General features: G+C 37.0%; 1 protein-coding gene and 1 non-coding gene across 3 annotated transcripts in view; both read left to right on the forward strand.

Annotated features, from left to right (window-relative positions):
* The window catches only part of KIAA0825 (KIAA0825 ortholog), a 351,023-nt gene that overhangs the window by 251,293 nt on the left and 79,683 nt on the right, over positions 1-20,047 (forward strand). The gene's annotated exons all lie outside the window — the stretch shown is intronic.
* On the forward strand, positions 8,412-8,483 carry TRNAT-GGU (transfer RNA threonine (anticodon GGU)). Its single transcript has one exon. It is a non-coding gene; the product is annotated as a tRNA-Thr (tRNA).

Genomic DNA, 20,047 nt, shown 5'->3' on the forward strand with positions numbered 1-20,047 from the left:
TAATGACAGCAACAATCCACTTACCTAGTGTGCTAGTAATCTAGAAGGCCTGCCTCACGCCTGTATGAGCCATCACCAGCCTTCATCCCAAGTATTTGGCCCTTTCTCAGATGTATGAAAATAAGCACTAAATTTCCTATCTCTTCCTTTGCATGAGCCTCCACTTGGGTAGGGTTAAGTAGAAGCTGGGAATCCCTCCCATATGGTTTCCATGCTTCACATAACTCTCCCTCAGAGGGGAGGCAAAACTTTTCTCTATGCTCTTAGAGTCTCTGGCTGGGCCTGAGAATTGAATTGATATAAGATCAATTACCAGAAAAACATACAGATTTTGACAAGTACTTGGAAGCCCCAGTAGGTAAATGAAGAGCCAAAGAAGTGACCAGACCTCCATGCTTATATATTAAGTTTGAGCAAAGAGTAGAGATTGTGAAAAGATAACTGAAATACATGGGGAGACTAAAGATAAGGGTTATTTTAACAAAATCTGTACAGATTTCTCTTGGCCTCGGCTCCCCATCTCTGGCGATAAGACTGTTTCTTTTCTCCTGATGGAGGGAGAACATCTTTGACTTGGGAGTTGTATCTCCTCCTTCCAGGAAGAGGGGAGCTAGGAGTGACCTCTTGTACCTGCTGTTTTTCAAGTGTCTTTAGCTCAAAATAATCCTTATGTCCAAGTGGTGTATGTTGGGTGGAATATTCTGCCACCCTTCACTCTCCATTCCATATCCCACACTGCTGTCCTAGGCACAGATCTGTCAGGTGCCCCCCCCACCCCCCCACCCACAGCCCTCAAGGATTTCCCGTTTCCTACAGGATCCAAATTTCCCAGTACCTGCAACACCAGCCAGTCTGACTCGAGCACCTTTCTCTCTTCACCTCCTGTCTTAGCTTCTCTGCAGACTGAACTTTGTTCCCAAACTGGAAAACAGACTACTTTCCCGACCTTTCTTTGCACATCTTGTTTTCCCTCTGCTTTTCCCCTACTGCTACACGGCTCATATCCCATTCATCCATCAGGGCCGTTTCACATGAGACAAGCACCCACCCCAGGCTTTCGGCATTTTTTCAGGTTTGGTCTAATTATTGGGGCATCTCTCTCTAATAGGAATTTGTCACATCTTATTGTGATTTTTTTTTTCTTTTGCTTGTTCCTCTTCCTTCTCCAGAGAAGGGACCAAGTCTTACTCATCACTGTGTTTCTGGGTCTAGCACAGTGTCTGGCCCATAATTGTGAACAAATTAATCTGGTAAGATTCATCTATTTTTTATCATCCAACAATAATGATCACAGTCATTTTCTAAAAACACTACACAAACATTTCCCAAAACCAATCATTGTCAGGCTAGGAACAGTCTCACTAATTAATAACGTCTGGGTTTTTTTTTTTTTAACCTTCTCATCTGATATTTAAGTGGCAGAACAAAAATTTTAATCTGAGCTTGTCAAACCCCACAGTATCTCTGCTCCACCCCTGGCTTCCTGTGATGAATGGCCCTGCATAGCAAACGTAGTCTTTTCCATTTTCTATGCAGAAAGATCCCCCATTCTCCCAGTTCTCTTTTCTCAGGAAAGAAATCCATGTCATTTAAAAACAAAATGGAAAACCAACCTGGGCAGTCAGGAAACCCACTAGGTAAATATTAAAGGAAACAGCTATAAAACCAAACGCAACTTTAAAATAGTAAATAACACAAGGCAGGATATTGGGCAATACTTGCCATGCCTGTAACCACTCACATTCTTAGTCTCATTTTCTTCCCTAGTTTATGTTCTTTCATTAGACGGAGAGTTAGACTTCTATACACTACTACGCACTTAATAAAGATATTTCATTTTTCCTGGTGTGCTTCCAGAGACCTAGCATGCAGGGAAGGTTTTATGGTCCTGTGCGGTGTAGCAGATGTCATTCCATTTGCCTAAGTCCTGCTGACATTTGGAGATGTGGATTAATTGAGCTACAGAATGAAATTTAATTAAAATTAAATACAGACTTGGCCATTGTATCTGTTCATTTCCTGCACTCTAGTGTGTGTATTTGCAGGCAGCCCCGTAGTTAATTTGTTTAATCAGGATGCTCTGTGGGGGAAGCTGCACTTTGTTTTATGCTGAAAGACTAAAGGTGTGGTGGATGCCAGGTTGGATGTCATTACACACGATGTGAGCTGTGTAAATGATGCCACTGACGAGCCTCAGAGGATTACCTGAGGGAGCAAGGTGGCACCATAGGAACCTGTAGAGAAACAACTTGTCATAGACAAGGTTTAGGGATATCTTTTAAACTGACATTGCGTGACCCCAGGAATCTCATCTATTACCCAATATCATGTTGCCATAGCATTTGTCCATTCAGATACTCATGCATCCATTCATTCAACCAAGATTCTTTGAATACCAACTGTAGGTCGGCATTGAGTTTAAGGTAGGCACCATTATTCACGGTAATCATCCTCTTTCTGCCTGTAACCCCTATTGGGGAAGTTTGCCATTTCTTGAAGATACAGTTTTTAGAACAAGATAATATAGGATATTTAAAGGTCATTCCAAAGGAAGGCGTAACTACATCACTTTAGGTTATGGTGAGATTGGATTAGGGCAAGTAGGTAGATCACACCCTTCCTATGAGATCCATTTCAAAGACCATCTCCTCCTGGGGGCTTTCCTGATTCCTGCTGTGGGAAATGAACTCTACTCCAACAACTCTCCACAGTACAGAGGAGGAGTTCTTTGTGTTTTACCTGTGTAGCTTCCTATCCCCCTTTCTAGATTATAAGCTTTTTGTCAACATCTTTTTAATGTTGAAAAAATGTTTAGGCTAGTACATCACCTCCACAATGTGCTCAAGGACTATTTCTTTCTCTCTTTTTTTTAACTGACATCAAATTGCTTTACAATATTGTGTTAAATGTTGTGTTAGTTTCAGGTACACAGTGTAGTGATTCAGTATTTTTGCCAATTCTATTCCATTATAGATTATTAGAAGATAATGCGTATAATTCCCTGTGCTTTTAGTAAATCCTTGTTGCTTATCTATTTTATATATGGTAGTTTGTATCTGTTAATCCCATACCCCTAATTTGTCCTTTCCCCCTATCCCCCTTCAAAGATTATTTCTTGAAAATTTACTTTCAAGCATGTGTATTCCTGAGTATGGACATTTGGTATTTTAGCTATCTAGCATCACTCTCCTCCTTTTTGAGATGACAGTACCCTGCCCTCTACACATACGTGCCTCAGGTAGAGGTGAGTGAGCTAGAGGCTGAGCCAGTCTGGGCATTTGATCCCCTAGCCTCTGTGGTTGGTTTGGAAAGGGGCATATGATCCACACCAGCCTAATCGGGGCCGATAATTCTACACTCTAGGGCTTTGATTTCTCTTCAGTTGTATGTGAAAGGAGGTAACCTGTGCACTCCCTTCTTCTGCAAGGGGGGAATTATCTGAAAATGGAGCCAATCCAAAGGAAGCTAAGCTGAAATCAAGAGAATGGTCCCCTGTTATTCTTTGAGGTTCTATTGCTGTTCTGTTATCTTAGCCAATGAATTTCTCCTTAGGTTGGTTTGAGTTGGTTTGAGTTGAGTTTTATTTCTAGCAAGTAAAAGAACCATTATACATATCATCTAATGCTGGAACCCCTTATATGGCACTCCCTGTTCTGTAAGCTCCGTGAGGACAAGTATCTTGCCTCTTCATGTAGTGACAGTCACTAGCCCAAGTGCCTGGAAAAATGTGTACTCAATAATTTTGTTGAAATGACAGAATAACTGTAAATTCAGGTGATTGTGACATCAGTAAATTATCTTTTAGCTTTGTAGTAAAACTGATTATACTGGCTTATTGCTCACAAACCCCCTTACGTTCTTTTTCACTGGAATTCATGTGACTGAAAGGGTCCTGAAGAGTCATCCATCAATCTCTAAGGGTGAGAAAGATAGTTCCATTGTCTCATATTGACAACCAACCTTATATTAAAAAAAAAAAAAACCCTAAAAAGGAAATTCCACAACCCTGTTCTGTTAAATATACCAATGTTAGCTAATCTCACCACCTAAAAATTGCTCTTTTTTTAAAAAATATTTTAACCACTTTTTTAAATTGAAGTATAGTCAGTTTACAATGTTTTGTCAGTTTCTATATACAGCAGAATGCTTCAGTCATACGTAAAAATTGTTTTTTACATTCCTGAATGGTACGTGGAAATTGTGAGTTCCTGTAACCAAAGGAAGATTTTTCTCAACTGAGAAAGTCCATGTTTCTTCAAGCTATGGACTCAAACTGCGTGTCAAACTGTGTAACACCTATTTATATGGGAAACATCCTCTTCATCCTTGGAGTTATGGCAAAGTAAGCCTAACATTTTCTTCTCCTTGCTTGTATCTTTTGTGAATTTGATCCTGCTTTTTCCCTCTCTTCGTTTTCCATAAATATAGTGATATTGATGGATCAGGATGTGGTCAAAAAGAAAAAAAGCAAAAAGTGAAGATTATTAACTCTGGAGTCTTTGAGCGAAATATTCATGTCTACTTCACCTTAACATAACCATCATTGTATTACCTTGCAGGTGATAGAGGCACAATAAATATTTATTGGATGTACAAATAGATGAATGAGAATATAACAGCAGGTGTTTTGACAGTTTTGCAATACTAATGAAGCCATTTTGCTAATTTTGGACTTCATTTATTCAGCATATTTTATTGGGCACCTGCTATGTATCTAGCACTGTGCAATGGGCTTTGAGAGGTGAGTGAGTAACCATCAGTAAGTTTACGCTAGAGATGGAAGAATCAAATTTGCACAGGTATAACCATAAAAGGCATAAATAAAGTGTGATGGCAACTCTCAAAAAAAAAAAAAGATGCTTAGTGAGCAATTGTGTTCTCCATTTCTTCCTCAGGGTACTTCTTTATTTTTCAAAATTGGGTTCCTGATGTATAGCTGGGCAGTTGTGGCTGAACAGATAGGCAAAGCACAACTGACAATCCTTCTCTTGTAGAATGCATCTTAAAGATTCTCCTTTGATTTGGGCTGCAGCTGCTCTTTGCCGCTCAGTCTCATTTGGCCCAGTGCCTTTGCTCAAAAGAGTCACCCTGTGTCTGTTTGTGGCACAGCAGACCAGTCCATTGGCTGCTGTTGGTTCTCAGCAGTCAGCAGTTTTGCCATGTGCTTTGGACGGTGTAACTCAGTGGTCCTTTGAAGAGTCGCTCCTGTTCCCTCTCCTTGTGGTCGCCCCAGAGATGCTTGAGTATTCGACTGCCATCCACTCCCCACACCCATCCCACCTAAAGGAGTTGCGTCAATGCTAGCAGGCCGGCTTCTTTCCAGTATTGTGTTTGGTGACCCTCCCTGGAAACATACCGTGTAGAAGTATTCCTAACTCACATTTCCTCAGGCAACTTAAAGGAAATCCTGGAGTGGTTCCTAAAAATTTTGCACGATATTTGGAACCAATGCAAGGTGAGGGGGTCTTTACTCTGTGAGTCCTCTTTTATTTAGAATTTTTAAAGAATCGTTATTCCTGCTTCCATTTAACGCCGAGTTTCAGTTGATGGGCGCGTGAACACCTCCTTTCTTTCTGACGCTGAGTAGGATTTAATCCTCATTCGCTTCTCAGAATGGTGACAAGAATGGTACCAGCCAAGTGCTTGAGGCAGCCCCCAAAAGCTGACCCCAGTCACACATCTGGGCTTATATTCTTGCTTGTTTTCTTTGTATCACTTCACTGATTCACCAACTCACCAGACATTTATTGAGCGCCTGCTGTAAGTGCTGTCAAATTTGGGGTCTTAGGACCCTTTCACATTCATAAACATTATTGAAGACCCCCAGAGCTTTCATTTCTGTGGATTATTTCTGTTGATATTTACCATATCAGAAATGAAAACTGAGATGTTTTAAAAGTATTTCTTAGTTCACTTGAAAATAACACTAAACCAATTACGTATTAACAGCTGGATTATCATATCTCCTTCTGAGTGAATCTGTTTTGGTATGTTGCTTTGGATGAAGTATAGGGGAAAAATCTGGTCCCCTACAGATTGTAGGAATCTTTTTACTATGACTTCAGATAAGTGTGGATATTTTTTTAATACGACACCAAAACTCAACAAGTGTGGCTTCTTATAAGTTAGTTGCCATGTGGAATCTGAAACCATCTATCTTGCGCTATGTAACTTCTAGTAACTTCAGGTCTTGTTCATTTGAAAAATATTGGCTCCCTGAGTTATGCAGATCTTCAAATGTTGATACATTTCATTATACAATATCATAAAATTATGATTAATATCATCTCTGATCTCATCAGAAAATCTTTAAATATTAGGGAACTGTGAAGTTGATGGTGGCAGATACAAGTTTTCCAGAATTCTGATTTTGCTCGAATGTTTGAAGTATATCATTGGCAACAAATACTGTCAATTGCATTCTTTGAGTGTCTCTCATTGTTCATTTTTGAGAAAATATCTACCGGATACCTGTCAACTGTTCTTTGAAGTAAAAATGATATTCCAGGACAAAAGTGGCTAGTTCAGCCTAGAACTTAATCACACAAGTGCTTTTCCTCCAGGCAACCACTGTGCTCTGGTATGTAGTACAAGTACTTTATGTGTCCTTACCATTTCATCCACACCAGATGTAAAAAGATGTATACTCAAGGGTCCAGAGTCAATAAAATGGGTTATTTTTTACTGCCTCATTAAGGGCATCCCTAAATCAGCATGGCTTTCAAAAATACAGATGTGTGGTCATGAAGAATACATTGAGCTCTAGAAGAGTTTGGTGCCATAGCGTTGATTAGTGCAAAGGTAGCCACATTGCACCAATACAAATGTCAACACAGTGAAAAAAAAAAGGGGGGGGGGAGGTGGTGCAAATAATATTTTAGTATCATTATGAAAATTGGTTGGTTTCATGGACCCCTAAAAGGATCTCAGGGACCCAAAGGGGTCCACAGACTTCACTTTGAGAACCTCTGACCTACTGTCTGCATAGAATTGTACCCCCCAAACCTCCCAAAACTTTGACTTGGTAACCTGCCTTCAAAGAGTTTATAGTTATGTTGAACCATGTGAAATTGTCATTTTTATAGATCAGAATTTTTTCATATTGGCAATTTCATATGGCTCAACCTATAGAATAAAATACACATGTGTTTGTGAGTGTGTGTGTCTGTGTAAAGAATCACGTCATACAAATGGTGCAGATCTAAGGGAACAGAAAACAAGTACACAACCAGCATGAAATGCAGAGAGTTCTAGAGAGTTTCTAAGTTGGAGACATGTGCTTACGAATGACATACCAGTTGAAGAAGCAGAATCCTTTCTAATTAGAGAAACTAGTATAAGCAAAAGTTCAGAAATTGATATAAATGCAAATAAAGGGTATTTTCGATTTACATAAGGCACAGAGCCCTGTTTCTAAGGCTTGACAAATCAGGAAGAAATGATATTGGGGAAGGAACGGACAATTTGAAAGACTTCTTTGATTGCCCATCTGGAAGGTTAACTTTGATGTAGAAAAAGCCACAGAAGGTCATCTGTTCATTCACTAAACACACGTGTATTAAATGGCCATGCTTTTTGTGTTTCTTTCAAGATTTCTGAAGCACCTAGTGGACTAGAACTCAACAAAATTATCCTGATGGTTGGACAGGTTTGGGCACCGTGTATAGCTCAGCACCAGTGTTTCCACCCCGAGGGGGCAGAGGGGCCCTGGGAAGCTGTCTGCCTCACAGAGCCCACGTCCGCAGGGCACAGAAATTCTAGACCAGGTCTGAGAGGGAGTTGTCATAAGGCTGCAGGGAATACAGCAGGCGAAGTCTCTCTTTGAACAGAAACAAAGCAACTTTTTTAGGGGAACTGCATCTCCACAGCCTCCCTGTTCTATTGCTTAAATTCTTGCCCTCACTTCATCTTTATTTCCAGCAATCTTACTTTATTAAAGATCAAGTTAAAACCCCACATTCATCAAGAAATCTACCCTTATTCATCCCTTTCCACTCTGTTTATTCCCAAATTCAGTGCCTTTTTTTCCAAAATACCTTGATCAGGTTTTAAATGTTCCTTCACTGCTATTTATATACTTGTAATTATTCTGAGCAGTTTTGTGTTTTTGCAACTCAAACTACCCACTTTCAGCTTATTCTTTACCTTCTCGTTTACTTCCAAAATCACTACTAAAGAATGAGCAAGTTGTAGCTACTTTACAATCAATCAGTCAATCATATCTCTCTTAATTCTTTCTGTTCATCTATATCCAGTTATTCAAACACAAAGCATTAAGTTAAGCACTGCAGTTATAATTATGAGCAAGGGAGGCATGGTCCCTCTCCTCCTGGAGCATGTGATTAGTGGTAGGAAAGACATACTGTTAAACAGTAAGTGTGATAAGTGCTATAAAAAAGAATATGAAGGTGGGAGGTATAGCTCAGTGGTAGAGTGTGTGCTTGGTATGCGTGAAGTGCTGGGTTCAATTCCCAGTTCCTCCACTGAGGGAAAATAAATAAATAAAATTTGTTTAAAAAAAAAAAAAGAATAGGATGATCAGAAAATCCTTCCTGGGCAAAGAGACTTTCAAATTGAGTTCCACAGCATAAGTAATTAGACAAGAAGATGTGAGCAGTGTAAAAGAAATTGTTCCAAGTGCATTTGAAGAACTGAAGATGTTCCTTGTGACTAGAGGTAGGGTTTGAAGAGGGAAGTGGTGAGAGAAAGGGTCACTAGGAGGCCGAGGCCCAGTCTGAAATGTCTCATAAGCTTTGTTAAAGAACTTGAATGTTCTCCTAACAGTAATTAGAAGCCATGATACTTTTGGAAGGTGAGAATGGCATTAGTGTTTGCAATGTTTATAACTAGCTGTTTTTAATTATTGGAAAAGTAGCACATGTCACAGCATAAAAGAGCTCCCCAAAGACAATCATTGTTAACATTTCTTCTGCAGTTTTTCAGAGAATTTCTACCTATGTATATACACACATATGTATATCTATCCTTTTCTACATGAATAAGAGCACACTGTACAAACTATTCTACATCTTACTTTTTCTTCTTGAAAATATAACATGGAGATTTATCCATATGACCTCCTTAAGATCCACCTTGTTCTTTTTCACAGCAGTCTAATATTCCACCATGTGGGTTTCCATAAATTATTTAACCAAAATTCAATTGATGAATATTTATATTATCTTTCATTTTACTTATTGTAAAAATTGGTACAATAAGTACCCTTGTTTATTTATCTAATTTACATACCCATTGACAGTATATGATAGGGCTTATTTTTCCCACATGCTCAAACTTTAAAATTTTTCTTAATCTTACAGGTATAAAATGATACCAAATTTTCATTTGCATTCCCTTTACAATGAGTAAGATTAAGTATCTTTTCAGATTCTTAAATCCCATTTATTATTATGCAAAAATGACTGTTTATGTCCTTGCTCATATTTCTTTTACATACTGATTTATGAGGTTTTTACTGATGAGCAACATCAACTCTTTGCTATATATATTGCAAATATTTTTCCAAGTTTATGATTTATCTTTAATTTTATTTGAATATATTTTCCTGAGGAGATTTTTTAAAATTATGTAATCATATTTATCAGTTATTTTATCAGTTTTGATAGGATTGTCCTTCTGTAACATGGAGAATGGATTGGGTCAGGGTGAGATAAAACCAGTTGGGAGACTGGTAGAATAATTCCACAGAGAAATGATGGTGGCCTGACTTAGGCCAGTGGCAATGGGAAGAGAGGGAAATAAACAAGTTTGTTAAGTAGGAGGTAAAAGTACCTGAACTTGGAGATTGGTTGGACATGGGAGCGGGAATAGAGACGTTTCCAGGATGATACACAGGTTCTGGCTTGGGCAACTGAGTAGGTGCTTCACTGAGATGAGTAACACCTGGAAAAGAATATATTTGGGTTCAGGGAGAGCGTAGATTCCTAATTCAGTTTGGGGCATCCTGTGTCTGAGAGGCCTATGGAATGTCTGAGGGTAGATGGATACTCAGTACGTAGGAGGATATAATATGGGTCTGGAGCTCAGGAAGGGGTTAGATTTGAGTCATCAGCATGTAAATGCTCACTGAAGCCATGGGAATGGATGAGGCTGCCCAATATGCAGTAGGAAAGACGACACGACGCTGAGGTAGACACCACATACTGAAGACTAAACAGTAGGAGGAATACCGACGGAGGGTGATGTCTTTGAAGTGAAGCAACGAGAGAATATATTTTAGAGATTAGTCGAATGTTGGCAGATGTGAGTCTATGTACAGACTACTAACTGGAGCCCACCAGGATAAAAGTGCACTCGAATTATTAAGCAAAGGCAGCTATAGACAGCTACAGAGCAAAACAAATTTACAGAAAAGCAATATTAAGTATTAATATGGGCAGTAGATGTGGATAATCTATAAGAAAATGCCTTTTTAAAGTAATCTCTTTGAACTATTTACTTTTATTTCTATCTGCTCTGTTTCAGCTGTGTACAACTTTGTTTTAAGTGTGGCCATTCTTTTTTTGTCCTCGCTTTCCTCTCCCATAAGTCTATGAATGTGAATTTGTATGGCTGGTCTCCCCAGTTCAGCTGGATGATTCCACTCTTTTCCACAGATAAATACTTACGTGAAACATCTCAGATAAGAATTTTATTTCATACTACTTAAGGATTACAGCGGAATTCCTATGTACCCAGTCAGTAACATGATGGAAATGTTATGTGTTACTTTAAAACTAAATTGTGCTATTGTCAGATATTCTACTTAGTATTATTTTAAGATGAAATAGGAAAAGTGGATCATAATTAAAACAAAACTGTAACATTTTACTTAACTTGAAAATGGAAGCTTGGATTTTTAGTGTTTTGATTTTATACTAAAAATACCTACTGAATTCTTCCCGTTGGTTTCCTTTGCAAAATTGCCTACTGAGACTCTCTTTACGTAGATGAGTGCCAAATCATACCGACTTAACACCACTGAGTTCTCTTACTGTAATTGAAATCGCATTAAAGGCAGGTATAGTACCAATGTGAACTACAAACACATCTTCATTCAAGGAGAGAGGTTGTGGGAAGCAGCAAAGACTAAATTAACTGTCTTTCTTGTTTTACACTGTATTTCTGTAAATAAGAAATGTACTGATGTTGAATGTACCCTGACTTCAGAAATGTATAATTTGAAATCAGAGACCTTCAGAACGATTTTGGAAAGACTTTTAAACCTGGACAACTCCCTGCTGTTATAAAGACTGACTGTGCTTCTGAAGTGTAACAAGGAGATTTGATATAAGACTGTTCTCACTAGAACCTGTTTTATATAAGAACATACTTAAAAAGCTAATTTCTTTTCTCCTTTTTGCACTGCAATCCACAAAGTGTGACTAATAATAGATTTAAATTTGCTAAGTGCATTCACTCCTTTGTGCCATCATAAAGAGAATCTATTACTGTAAAATTGAGGCTTAGTTCCAAATTGCGCCATTATGAAGTTTTCTTCCAGCAATGTTTTGTCTCTAATACACTTCCCTCATTGTAATTCTATTGCAAACCTGATGTCTAGCATCAAGTCTCACAATAATTATTTTAAATTGCTACTAGGAACAGTAGTCCTGGTGGGATATATTACTACCATTCTAACAAGATGAATTTCAATGCACTTGTAACCATATTATAGTATATTATGAAAGAAAGAAAATCTTTGAGCTTTATGTCTGCGGACAAGCATGTAATGCACAAAAAAATTTTTTTATAAACTTCAGAATACTTTATATTGAACTTTATGAGTCATGAGAACAAATTAGGATATCTAACTGCATGGCCCATTAACAGCATGCTGAGTGACTTGAAATGAATGAATAATTATAAATATAAAAATAATAGTCATGCTACTACTTAGAATAATTAAGCATAGTAATATATTTATATGATAGATTTAAAAGATAATATAAATTAGATTACCATAGAAGAAAGGCACCAGGAAACTATTAAAAATGAAGCTGACACAAAACTTTATTCGTAACCTTTCCCAAGATTTAGGAGTCATTGAAATAAACGAACTACCCCCCAAAAATGTGTTTAAAAATAGTTTATTGTATGATAGACACTTAAAAAAAGTCATACATTCATTGGTCTAAAACACTAAGTCACTAGTTTGCTAGTACACCCTAGGTGGGAATACTGCCAGAGATCACCATGGATAGCGCTGGAAAGCATTGCAGTCACCCTGAAACTTGGGTGGTTGGTTAACAGCAGTGTTAGAAAATACACTGTGTGTTTCCTGTGTGCTGTTACATTCTTACTGGGGCATTCTAAAATTCACTCTACGAATAAGCCTAGAGGCTTACAAATAATTAATTGAGAAGATGAGCACTTCAGAGTCCTAAAAGTATGAATCTTGAATTTGGAGCATAACAAAATTATTGTGAAGATACAGTAGAGCCAACCTTCTGTTACGGATAAAACGATTATAAAACGATAGTCTGAGATCAAAAGCTAGTTCTATCTTAATAATTTAAGTAAGTTGGCACATAAAACTAAAAAGAAAAATTCCAAATATCAATTCTGTATCTGCAGGAATTCTTTTTTAAAAATGTTCACATATACCTGAAATGAAAATCACTTAACTACATAAGGAAAGTTAAAAGTTACTCCCTAGGGTCGACCAAATAAGAAAAGTAAATCTGCTTACTTTACAGAAAAAGGGGCAGTTGAATTTACATTAATAATTCAGCATTTCACTTTAAATAATAATGGAATGAACACACTATGTTACACACCAGCCAGCAGGGCGCTACCAACCGAGTGGGGAAAGATTGCACCAAAATGGCCACACGGCCTTCTGTTTACAGTGAAGTCGCCCAGTGTTAGGCAGAAACAACCATTCACTCTGTAGCACTTCCAGTATAAAGACAAATCTAGGAGTGAATCAGTATGTCTGGGCGTTACCTTTTAGAAGCCTAAGAAAGGTATCTTCTCACTATTAGGTTGCCTCTCAAATTTTTGACATTGTTTTGTCAAAGTAATCAAGATTAGTTGCAGTCACTTTTCAGTGATCTAAACCTGAAATCACTAACTGTTGCTTGGGAACCTGGTATTGGTCAATAGAGGTATCATTATCCTTGCATTTACTCCTATATTTATATTTAGTCCTTCATATAGAAGCTTACATTACTTACAATATACTATGATGTTACTGGGCCTCATACCCAAGGTGAAAATGTCCACTGTTAACAGTGTTTTTGGTCATAGATCTGTTCTCCAAGTGGTCAAGTATAACTGCATCATTTTATTGTCAGTTGCCTGCATGGAGCTAAGTGTAAGATTTCATCCACACTTTCAGGTTTGGGGAAAAAAGTTCAAGTTAATGGACTTGATAGAAACAGAAGATGTCTTGGCTCTCAATTTTTTTAATAAAAAAAAATAAACCTTTTACAATTTTCCACCAATACTTTCCCCTTCCTCTTTTGAATTAGAAGTTGTTTTTGTGACATCCTAATAGAACCAGTTGTCCAGAGGAACATTTTAAATTAATGGTTCCCCAAGTGCATGACTGAAAAAATGTGTTGACCCTGTGCTTATCAATGCCCTTTGAAATCAGTACGGATTTTTCAAGGGTGATAAAGCTGTTATTTTTAATACCATGCTCATGTTCCCATTCTACATTTCTCAACAATAGGATTTTGAATTAACTCCTCAAATGCTGTGTTGCATACACACCAACAATTCATTTTATGATTGGAAATTAATCTCCCAGCCTCTAGGTGAAATTGACTTCAGGGAGTTATATATTATGTTGACGATCTTCAGAGGAAGGGAAGCACATACCAAGTAGCCAAAACCCAAAAATCTTAGAGGACTAAGAATATCACATCCTTCCAGATCTTTTGAACTTGCATGATCATGAGTCTCCTGGATCGCTTGTTACACTACAGATTTGCAGGGCCCTTCCCAAGGAATCTTGTTCACATAAAACTTGAGATAGGGGCTAAGAATCTCAAATCAACTGTTTGTCTTTGAGGCCATTGTAAAATAATAATAATAATAATAATAATAATAATAATAATAATAATAATACTACATCTCAAATGTTTGGGGCAAGATTAACTTGCTTTTGAGAACTCAGTGAGTTAGTGACATAAATCTAAACAGAACTCAGTTCTCTCTCATCTCATCCCCTGTGTCTGTTTGTGATGTGATGAGGGTATTTTGGTTCAAAATAGGTTTCCTTTTTAAAAGACAGGTTAGCTAAGCATAGCATGCATCTGAAGTGATGTGTTTGATTGACAATGAATAAAAATAGTTACTTTACATTGCCTAAAAGCACATAGTGAGATCATAAACCTGGAAAGGACTCCAAGACTTCTAGTCTGACACACTATTTCCTAGGAAGAACTATACTGAATGTCTCTTAGAGAGAAGATTTATTTATATCGCAATATTTCAAGGAAAGGCGTTTCTTTAACTGCCAGTTAATCTCTCCCAATGCTTCGTATAGAAATATTATAATCAGCGTGAATTTTCTTAGTTGCCATGTGTGTCCCTTTCCTTTCTTTTTTCTTGTTAGAAACAAACTATAGCATTTTAAACTTCTTTGAGTATCCTGCTGATTCATAAGCAATTACATTGAATACTATACATGTATACATATAGATATCTTTAACTGTTACAGAGATGAATATTAATTCCTTAGAAAGAAACACAAGCTGAAGATGTACAGTAGCGGCTCATACCTTTTTTTGAAACAAGAACTCCTTTGAAAACTCTCTGCCTAGAAACATGCAACATATGCATATTCCCCCCAAATTTACATATACTTGCAAGAGATTCATGGACCCTGGAAGCCTCCTAGGTTAATAAACACTAATGTGGTAGGAAGAAACCACCCCTGAAATAGTAGTGCTTACTACATTTTCTCATACATTAAAGAAGGCAAATTATCATCAAAGCTCATGTAGTATAAAGCTCTAATTCATTAATATTATTTTAAAACTCAGAAGATAAAAATTGAACTATATTGACTATGTAATTATACTGTAAATCTGTGTAGCATGAAAGTGAATGCTATATTTCACCTGAGAATAAGCACTAAATAATTTTAATTTTTTCTAGTCTTTGACAAGTGAGAGCAATGAATTTACATTTTCTAATATTCTTGTGCAGAATATTTGTATATAAGGGGGAAAAAGTGATTATCCCTGACCACAGCATTAGTGATAAGACCATCCCATTGACTTCAAAAGGTTGTTCTTAAAGGATTCCAATACCCGGAGACACAACAATAGACATGAACAGGAGGGAGGTGACTGTATTGAAATGAAAAACTTGGATTGATTCATGTCTGGGGAGTATGCACTTCATACCTTGAGTTTGCTGCTGAGTCTGCCATTTCCTTCTTGGATCACAAAGATCTTCAGATCTCTTTCCAGAACAGCTCCTCACATTACAAAGCAACCCAATAGCTGATCCTTTACTAAGAGATTCAAATCCAAGTCAGTTACCCAAGGCAGGAGGGAATCTTTACAGGCTGACTTCAGCTCACAAAATTGCTGTATTTCTGAAACTTTCTAGTAAATCAGTTTTAACCAATGATCACCTCGGTCATGAGAAAGGCACATGACTTTAAAACACTTTATGGATAATCACTTTATAAAATGGAAAATGTTTACTGTCGTCCACCCCAGCCCACCCCTGCCATAGTGTGTTTTTCTCTTCTGTAATACTGAGCAACTCATTTTCTCACAACACCATTTCCCAACTGATGGAAATCTTGGATTGCACAGTGAAGCCTCCACCTTTCACAGCTGCATCAAGTTGCCTCTTCTCCCTGCTGTTTAAGCATTCTACTCTTGGCAAGAATTTTCCTTAAATGAGTAATCTCTGTAGATCCTCTTCATGCTTGGGATCCAGGATATGTGCTAGGTGTTCTTATAAAGCTTCGGCATATAACACATCAAACTAGAATTGCTGTAATGATAGACCCTCAGAAGGAAAAATCCAGCCCTGCCCACCATCATAAAGCTTCTTTCCTTCCCTATTTTACCATCCCCATAGGATATGAAGCCTTAAATTCTCCTCCAAACAAATTTATTCATTGTCATGAATAAATATTTTTAAATACCTACTACCAGTTCGAAGAGATGTAAGACATGGGCTGGTCTCTGTGCTGACTGTCTAATTGGGAAGTTAGAGCATGCCAAAAAAAAAAAGTGGTTAATAGCAATATGAGGTAGCATAGACTAAGTGATACATGACACCCTCTAATTTATCTGCTCAACAAATCCAAATTTCCATACATTTATGCTGCTTAAAAGGAGGTACATTGTAATCTTTGCCTCACCATGTCTTTTCACTGTGCTTGTGTCTTCCAGCATAATGAAAAATAACGTGATAGTATACTGACGTATTATTGTGACTTCAGGCTGTTTCCATAGAGGCAGAGCAGTCTCACGGGTGCCATGACGGAATGAGATACAGAAAGACAGGGATTCTAATCTGAGAGATGCCCCTGACATTTTCTGTGACCTCAGACAAGTGACTCAACTTCTCAGTTTACGCTTTGTCATCTGTAAAGTAAGCTTAGTTAAACCTGCCAACATCATAGAGATGTTATGAAGTCTAGTTAATTAAAGCCCATTACATGTTTTGGAGATCCAGAGTGCTTGCTTACAGTTACAAACAATAAGAAAAAAAAGAGTTTTTATTATTAAGATACTACTTTTTGTACAATCATTGCAAAAGGTGATACTGATGCCCTCTACAGCCTAGTTATAAGGATGGATTTGCACTGATCCATTCATACTCTCTCATGTGGTTATTCTGGTGACCAGTAACACTTAAGACAGCTGGATAAGATGAGGTATCCGTCTGTGACCATCGAACAAAGTAAAACTAACTGGCTACCCTGGAATTGAACCAATGATCTAGGTCTTATTAGTGCTCTCAGCTGATCAGCTGAGCTAATTGAATACCACATTGGTAAAAATATATCAGAACACGGTTTCGTTTCTTTTTCTTCCAAAGCTTTCCCTCAACTTAAATTCAATCGCCATAAAAAAAAATTTGTATGAGTAATTAGAGACAAAGACAATAAGCCAGACATTATTAGATGCCACTAACATCCGAGGGACTAACTGTTGCTGTCCCTACAGGCCTGGAGTCCGCACAGGCTCTTGACTGCCCTGAGAAAGTGAAGTTTCAGAATGACAAGGCTCATAAACCCAAGGCCCTCCTGATGAGATTAGGAAGGGCTCTTGAGCATCTCTTGCTCACTGAGAGTCTATTGGCAGGAATTAGAAATTGTTCTGGTCTGTGTGTCCTTTGGAGGCTAATAAAGTGACAATGAAGATGCATTGTGCTACGGAAAACAGTCTTAAGTACTAAATAAAAAATGCCTCAACACCGAACTCATAACTTTGCCTCTTGGGACTGATTATATCTTTCAGCTGGGAACATGGAGCAAGTTTAATGAGGAACTGATATTAAGTGGGACTGTTTCTGTAATCCTTGGTTCTTTGAACTTTCAGGCAAGGTTAATGTACATGCTATTTCATGGAATAAAACAAAAATATATGATGTTGAAATATTCCCTTCCTAGAAATACGAGAGTAATAGAATCCTGCAGTGCTAACAGAGTAGCATGTAAATCTTCCGGCATGTATTTCAGATTTCAAGTGGAATGAATGGCCTATTTGGCCCCAACTAGGTAAACTTGAATTCTGCAAAGCTAAAATACTGGAAATTAGCTCCATGATGTATTAACTCAGGTAGTAATGTTCCGGACGTAAAAGAAAAAAAGATGGAAATTAAACATCTAGTTATGAATACTGCGTCTGCACAATGTGCTATATGCACTGCATGTGTTAGAATTTCTTCTCAGTTCTTTTTTTAATCTTTTATTCATAGCATTGCAGGTGATGAAAAATTTATGCCTTGAGTCTGGCATTGAAATTAAATGCAAAATGAAAACAGAAGCAGTTTATACTGACAGCTTAAATATCTTTATCTAGCATACGCTTGCACTATAAAAATCACTGGGTGACTTTTTGAATCTCCCACGTGTAAAAAACCAAGAGTTGTACAATAATGAATAAAGTCATATATCTAATATATCAACAGAAAAGTTATATTTTATTAGCACTCTTTGTTAATTTCATTTTGCTCTATTTTGCTGTTTTTGTTTAATCAGCACAGACAGATGAACATAAGCCTTTAAAAATACTGTACAACTTAATTGTTGATATTAATTTCTCAGAGTGGCAGGAAACAATTGATTTTTGCAATATATTTAATGAGTGTGATTTCTCTGGTAGGTTTATGTCTTAAGCTGAATAGAAAACATTAATCTGCACCTAAGGTAGTTATGCTGTGGTAAGGTTAATTATTCAGGTGAATCAATTTGTTCATCACCATATTACTATGACTGATGCTTTTGGAAGAATGGTGGTAATTACAATAATATCCACAGTTACTAGATATGTGAGTTTTCAAATGCATTTCCTTCCTTAGAATAGTTGCAGGTAATTCTGTACATATTATTTGATTAGTCACAACTCTCTTCACAAAATAAGGTTCCCTATAAATGGTTCCTGTTTTCTGGGGATGTTGAGTCTTTTGTCCTAGGTATATCTGTATATACTATGCTGCATTAAAATGTTCTCTGTGGCTTTTGTTGATGAAATTAGGTTGAATCTCAGATAGTTAGCTCATAATGTGAATTAATTGAAGAAAATAAATGCCTCTTAACCTTGTGAATAATGCACAGAGGTTTAAAATACATTCAGTCTAGATACATTTTATATATTATATCTATATTTGAGAGTTTAAAAAATAAGTTTAGAGTTATTTAGCATTTAAATAAGTAGAGCATGAAATTTAAAACTGTCTGCAGTTACATCAAGCACCAATACTAAACAACCACTTAGATTTCCATATTTAGAATTCAGCACAGAGCTTAAAATATTTTACACTCAGCCTCTGATATGTAGCTCTTTCCTGGATGTTTTGTGTAAACACACTGTGTATAACTATGCAGATAATTTTATACAGTATTAATTGTGCTAGGAGTGCAGTGAAAGTTCTTTAATTCAGTAATTCATTTACATTTTAATAATTTTAATAGTATAAGATTATCAAATCAACTTGAAATATCTCTGACCATATTATGTTGTGTGAAGAGTTCAAATAGTTATAACATCTTACATTATGCACAATATATTTATCATATTTTGTTATTGACAACCAAAAAGAATCTTGAATAACCCATATTGGAAAATTTAGAAACCATTTTTAATGCATTTTTTAATCCAACATTAAATATACTTAAAGAATGGTACCCCAAAGCCTTGACAGATGAGCTATCAGATTTTAAAGTATATTAGTATCTGTTTTAAGCACGTGCATGTTTGAGCTGGCCTGCATCTTTGAAATGCAGTTGATGAGATATATTACTTTTTTTTGCAGGTGATCTGTACAAAAAAATGCATTTAATTTATTCCTCTGTAATGTAGGAAGACTAATTCTAGGTGTTTATTATGGGAAGTGAGTGAGTGTACTTTTACATGTAAAGATGGCATCTGAAGCCATTCTCCAAATCAGCAAACTTCAGGTTCACATTTCTTTCATCATGTACAGATTTAATATCATCAGGAATAAATCTAAATTGTTTGCTTCTTTCCTCCTAATTCTTGAAGCAATGTAAAAGCCTAGAGAGGTTTGAAGTGACAGGATTACAAGCAGTCTTTTGCATACATGGCCTTTAGGGATAAGCGGCTACCTTGCATCTAATAAACAAGAAAGTGAATTCGTTGAATAATGAATTAAGTGGCATAAGTTGTGATAACAAGGAGCAAATGTAACTTCAGACGAATGGTATTTGCTTTGTGTGAGGTTATCTGAGAGGGCTGATGTTCTGCCAAGGGAGACTGAAAAAGGCTCATTATATTAAGATGTTCTTTTACAGAACACAGTCTAAAATGATCTTGCAGATTCCACCCCCCCCACCTCCCCCGTTTGCTGAACTCCTTTGTGTGCTTCTATCAAATCAACC

Source organism: Vicugna pacos, chromosome 3 (assembly GCF_048564905.1).
Source record: "Vicugna pacos chromosome 3, VicPac4, whole genome shotgun sequence".
In the NCBI taxonomy this organism is placed as follows: Eukaryota; Metazoa; Chordata; class Mammalia; order Artiodactyla; family Camelidae; genus Vicugna; species Vicugna pacos.